Source organism: Vulpes lagopus, chromosome 8 (assembly GCF_018345385.1).
Source record: "Vulpes lagopus strain Blue_001 chromosome 8, ASM1834538v1, whole genome shotgun sequence".
NCBI lineage: Eukaryota > Metazoa > Chordata > Mammalia > Carnivora > Canidae > Vulpes > Vulpes lagopus.
This window is the reverse complement of record NC_054831.1, coordinates 39,348,715-39,355,202: the sequence shown is the minus strand read 5'-3', so window position 1 is coordinate 39,355,202 and position 6,488 is coordinate 39,348,715. Positions and strand designations below refer to the sequence as shown.

Sequence of the window (6,488 nt, the reverse complement as noted above, 5' to 3'; positions counted from 1 at the left end):
AAATCAACTGCCACTCCTCTCATTTAACATTTTTACCTTTGCTATTCCACTTAGACATGCTTTCTCCATTAGCAAGATCACAGAATTATTCATCTGTAGGTTTTATTCTAGCTTTAGGATGGACACTGAAGAATGTCCAAGAGTTTGCTAGGAAGACAAATGGACTAGACTAGAGTGAAACTAGCAATGACTCAGTTAAAATATTCCCTGACTTAAGACTATACTTTTAGGGATCATTTCTATAATTTGTTACTAGAGAATGTTTCTCTAATCATGTCAAGTACCCAAAACCATGAGAAGGAGACGCCATGTTCTCTCCTGAGCATGAAGCTGGCCCTAGGTATTGTTTCTGCAACTGCCTTTTGCCATTGATGATTGTTTTTCTCCTTCTTTGGGGCAGTAAGAGGGAGAGGACACAGTCTGAGTGCTTTCTGTTTTATTTTAAAAAATAGGTTTCCTAACTTGACACACTGAGATTATAAAAAAGATGAGCCCAGTAGCTGTCACAGCCTATTTTTGTTCTCTGAGGAAGCACCATTAGGGTTCTTCCTCTGTAGATGATATGTTGTGCCCCATATATCACCACCATCTCCCAGCCTCCTGGCCCACTATGTGCCAGCCAATTGATCTGCTTGCAATCTCCAGAATACCTACTTATTCTTTCTCATCACCTGGTTTTCATACATGTCCCTAACTCTGGTTTGGGTGTCATTATTCTCCTGATTATAAACTATTATTTGGGCAGCCCGGGTGGCTCAGTGGTTTAGCGCCGCCTTCATCCCAGGGCCTGATCCTGGAAACCCGGGATCATGTCCCACATCGGGCTCCCTGCATGGAGCCTGCTTCTCCCTCTGCCTGTGTCTCTGCCTCTCTCTCTCTCCCTCTGTGTGTCTGTCATGAATAAATAAATAAAATGTTTTAAAAAAAAAAACATTAGTTCTGGTCTCAGTGCAAGCATCACTTGCTCCAAGTAACCTTTAGGACTAGCTTCTTTCCTCCCGCCCCCCCCCCCCCCCCCGCAAAACATCCAGTCTGGATTATGTACCCCCTTCTATGTGCTTCCGAAGCACTCTTCACCTACCCACCACAGCACCAGTCTCACTGTATTATATTTTTCTATCAGGGCTGTCTCCCTCAATAGCAGTGACAAAAGGTGAGCCATTTTACCTCCTTATCTCTTTTGACTTACACAGCACTTGGCACACAATAGTTACCCAATAGGTGTTTAAATATCTGTTAAATAGGTGAATGAAAAAAGTAAATGAACCAAGACTGATATAACTGATATTTATAAATTCTTGTGTGAATTACCGTATTCTAGTTAATCTTTTTTCAATAGATAGCACAAAAATAAACTCAAGTTTTGACTCTATGAGAAGTATAAAATAAAAATAAGGTTTTCCTTGGTAAAGGACTACTACAATGGCTATTTAAAAAACACCTTGCATTATTGTTCATCTCTATTTGTTGGACTTATTTTATCATAGACCTGGAGACTTCCACTTCCAGCCAAGATAGAAGAATAGAACCAGACCTACACTCTCAACTAAATTCTTCTGCCTCCATTGCCCAAAATTAAAAGATAAGATATTTGAAACAGTGGTTTTTCAAGATACTGGACATTGGGCAATAAAGGACAGTAATCCTCAAGAGTCAGGAAAAAAATAAGCAACAAGGTGAGCTCTATGGCAGAGTAATCTGCCACAGATTACTACCATGAGAAGATATTGAGACCATGGCCCAGGGAGAGGGAACTCAGGCAGAGCCCTAGGGACCCCTGAGTTGAGCAGATAGACCTGAAAGTCTGGGGAAACCAAGGTTGCAGTGGTTCACATAGAAGAAAATTGCATAGAGGAAAGACCCAGAGATCTGCAGAGGATTCCCTTGAGTATTCAGGAGACTATTGATCAACATATGCATGTAAGGAAACAACATGAAGTTGGGGAAAGAACTATCCAAAAGGATGAGAGGGAACAGCATTGATCTCATTGTACTACATTTTTCAGTACCTACAAAAGGCCAGGAATAGTACTCACTCCCACCAGCAGTACTGGAAGACTCCACAATTCTCTGGGTGATGGGTGCACTATTATGAAGGGTCTTGTTCAGTAGTTGAAAATAATTGCCTTTTGATTAAGGATGACTATGGTCCTGCCTAACAGATCTTAAAGCAAGACTAAAAGAACCTACTTGTAAATAAGTAACTTAACTGCACCCCAAAACAATGCTTGAAAATATGTACATTAATGAAAACATACCCAGCACAGAACAAGGAAAAATTTACAATGTCTGGCATCTGATCAGAGATTACCAGGCATACAGAGAAACAGAAAAATATGACTAATAATGAGGAGGAAAGTCAACTGAAGCAAAACTCACCCAGAATGGGCATAAATAGTAAAATTAGCAGAAAAGAATATTAAAAACAATTATTATAATTGTATTCCATAATTTGAAAAGTTAAGTAGGGACATGTAAGATATAAAAAATATCCAATTCAAAATTCTAGATATGAAAACTTCAATGCCTGAAATGAAAAATATGCTGAAAGGTTAAATGGCAGAAGAGTTAGCTCGGAAGAAAAGGTTAGTGAATTCAAGGACACAGCAATAGAAATCATCTAAAAGGGAACTAAGAAAAATAAAAATTTGGAAAATATGAACAGATTATCAGTGAACTGAAGGACAAATTTAAGTGGCCTGATATACATGTAGTTGGAGTTCCTGAAGGAGAGATACAGAAGAAATATTTGAAGAGACAAAGGCTAAAAATTCTCCAAATTTGCTAGATATAATGATCATCATAAAGTTTGATGAAATACAAGGAAAAGAAACATGAAACAAACTGTGCCATAGCACTTCATATTCAAATTGGTCAAAACCAATGATAATGAGAAAATCTTAAAAGTAACCAGAGAAAGAAGTCATATTACATACAGCTAAAACAAGTATAACAAATTTTCTCATAGAAAATAATGAAAATGAGATGATGAAGCAATGTATTTAAAATATTCAAAGAAAAACATTTTAAAGATTTTATTTTTATTTTCTATTTTTAATTTTTGAAAAAGATTTTATTTATTAATTCATGAGATACACAGAGAGAGGCAGAGACACAGGCAGAAGGAGAAGCAGGCTCCATGTAGGGAGCCTGATGCAGAACTTGATCCAGCATCCTGGGATCACAACCTGGGCCAAAGGTAGATGCTCAACCACAGAGCCACCCAAGTGTCCCTTATTTTATTTTATTTTTTTAAGATTTTAATTATTTATTTGAGAGCGAGTGAACGAGCCAGAGAGCACAAGGAGAGGGGAAAGGCAGAGGCAGAGGGAGAAGCAGATTCCCAACTGAGCAGGGAGACTGATACAGAATTTGATCCCAGGACCCTGAGATCAGGACCCAGCTGAAGGCAGATTATTAATTGACTGAGCCACCAAGGTGCTCTAAAGATTTTATTTTTTTAAGTAATCTCTGTCCCCAATGTGAGACTCAAACTCACAACTCCAAGATCAAGAGTTACATTCTCTACCAACTGAGCCAGCCAGACACCTCAAGAAAAACATTTTATTTTATTTATTTATTTTTTTAAGAAAAACCTTTTAATTTACAATTCTATTCACAGTGAAAAGACCTTTCAGGAATAAAAGTGAAATAAAGACTTTTCAGAGATACAAAAGCTGACAAAGAATTCATTATCAATGTTTGAACAATGTTCAGAAAAGTTCTTTGGTGGGCTGCCCAGGTGGTTCAGCGGTTTAGCACCACCTTCAGCCCAGGGCCTGATCCTGGAGACCGAGGATGGAGTCCCACATCGGGCTCCCTGCACGGAGCCTGCTTCTCCCTCTGCCTGTGTCTTTGCCTGTGTCTCTCATAAATAAATAAATCTTAAAAAAAAAAAAAATAGCAGGGGGGGATCCCTGGCTAGCTCAGTGGATTAGTGCCTGCCTTTGGCCTAGGGCGAGATCCTGGAGACCCGGAATCGAGTCCCACTTCGGGCTCCCTGCATGGAGCCTGCTTCTCCCTCTGCCTGTGTCTCTGCCTCTCTCTCTCTCTCTTTATGTCTATGATGAATAAATAAAATCTTAAAAAAAAAAAACCGGAAAAGATAACTACATAAATAAAATAAAAACTCTTTCTTCTTATTTAAATCTCTTTTTAAAATAGTCCACCATTTTCAACAAATAATAATAACATGCTGTGGGGTTTATAACATAGGTAGAAATAAAATGTGTAGGGCACCTGGGTGGCTCAGTTAGTTAGGTGTCTGCTTTCAGCTCAGGTCATGGGTCTCAGGTCCAGGTTATGGGGCCCCATGTTAGGCTCCTTGTTCAGTGGAGAGTCTGCTTCTCCCTCTCCCTCTGCTTCTCACCTCTCCTCCACCCCTACTTGTGCCCATGTGCATGCTCTCTCTCCCAAATAAATAAATAAAATCTCAAAAAAAAAAAAAAAAAAGACTGAGAGGGGAGAAATGGAAGTATACTATTGTTTCTTTATTTTTTTAAGATTTTATTTATTTATTCATGAGAGACAAACACACACAGAGAGAGAAAGAATGAGAGAGAGAGAGAGAGAGAGAGGCAGTGACAGGCAGAAGGAGAAGCAGACTCCATGCAGGGAGCCCAATGTGGGACTCAATCCCAAGACCTCAGGACCACACCCTGGGATAGGCAGGCACCAAATCGCTGAGCCACCTAGGGAATGCCCAGTATATTTTAGAACAAAGAATAGTACTAGGATAAACACAGTAACTACCTAATCATATAGGAACTGATTCATCCATAGGATGTAACAAATCTAAATGAATGCATCTGATAGCAGACCTTGAAAACACATGGTGCAAAAAATTATAGAGTGCAAGGGGAAATAGAAAAATCTATAATTATGTTTGTAGATAGAAACAAATACACAGAAAATCAGTAAGAATATTGAAGCCTTGGGGCACCTGGCAGGCTCAATCAGTAGAGTATGCAGCTCTTGATCTTGGAGTTGTGAGTTTAGGCCTATGTTGGCTGAAGAGATTACTTAAATAAACTTATTTAAAAAAAAAAAAAAAAAGACTATAGAAGACTTAACCACCACTATCACCCAGATTGATCTCACTGACGCTTATAGGACACTCATAAAACAAAGGTAGATTAAACATTCTTTTAAAGTACATGTAAAATAATGACCAAGACAGATCATATTATGAAGCGATAAGTGTCAAAAAATTTAAAGCATTCAAGTAAAACAAAGTATGTTCTTGAACTGCAATAGAATTAAATGAGAAATCAATAATAGGAAGATATCAAGAGAATTTCCAAATACTTGGAAACTAAAAACTACACTTCTAAAAAACATGAGTCAGATAAATTTGAATGTATTTTTGAGATGAATAAAAATGGAAATGCAAAAAAAAATGAAAATGCAACATGAAAGAATTTGTGAGATAATTGTTAAAGCAGTACTTGGGGAAATTTGTAACATGAAACACCTATATTAGAAAAAAGAAAAGTCTCAAATCAATAACTTCAGTTTTCACCTTAGGAAATGAAAAAAGGATGAGCCAATTAAACTTAAAGTAAGCAGAAGAAAGGAAATAATAAGGATCAGAATGGAAATTAATGAAACAGAAAACAAAATAACAATAGAGAAAACTCATTAAACCGGAAGTTGGTTTTTATTTTATTTGGTAGAGGAAAATCAATTTTCTATTGGTTTATTTAATTTGCTGTGTGTGGGGGGAAATCAATAAAATTGATAAACTTCTACCATATTGGTAGAGAAAAAAGAAAATACACAAATTACCACTCTAAAAAATGAGATAGGTGACACCACTACAGAGTCTACAAATATTAGAAAAGATAATAAGAGAATATTATGAACAACAGTATTACCATAAATTTGACAGATTAAGTATTGTTCAGTTTCTGGAAAGTACAAATTGCTAAAACTCACTCAACAAGAAACAGATTACCTGAATATATCTATGAAAGCAATTAAGTTTGTAGTTAAAATTCTCCCTCAGAGAAAACTCTAGGCCCAGATGGCTTCACTGGCAAATTCTAGCAAGCAGTTAAGGAAAATATATTACCAATTCTACACAATTTTTAAAAGTCTAAATAAATGATGAGGGAAACAAACAAATAAGGATTTGCTGATGTTTGGAGAGCACTTGAGGGACCTCTTGTCACTTGATGAGCCAGAGGACTTCTCCTCCCTAGTCCTGGAGGAGATAGGAGTCTTATTATCTGAAGCATGTATGGACTGGAGGCAGCAATTTGACTGATAGTCATGAGATGAGATCCCAGAGCACTTGCAGCCAAGATTTGGTCCTCTAGCAGGATATTTGAAAAAATTTTTTCTAGGGACTCCAACACACACATAGACATAAAGACACTGATGTTAGTGGCCCTGCAAACAAAACAGTCTAGCAAAGAAGACTTAGACTGTACAACCCTCAATCTTATGTTGAAAGGTTCTAATGGGCTTTTCAGCTTCTTTAAATG

At 37.5% G+C, this 6,488-nt stretch overlaps 1 non-coding gene across 1 annotated transcript; it reads left to right on the top strand.

The window, feature by feature from the left end:
* The first annotated feature begins 214 nt into the window (after window positions 1-214).
* Window positions 215-429, top strand: LOC121498413. The gene has a single exon (XR_005989779.1). It is a non-coding gene; the product is annotated as a small nucleolar RNA U3 (small nucleolar RNA).
* Window positions 430-6,488: the final 6,059 nt, after the last annotated feature.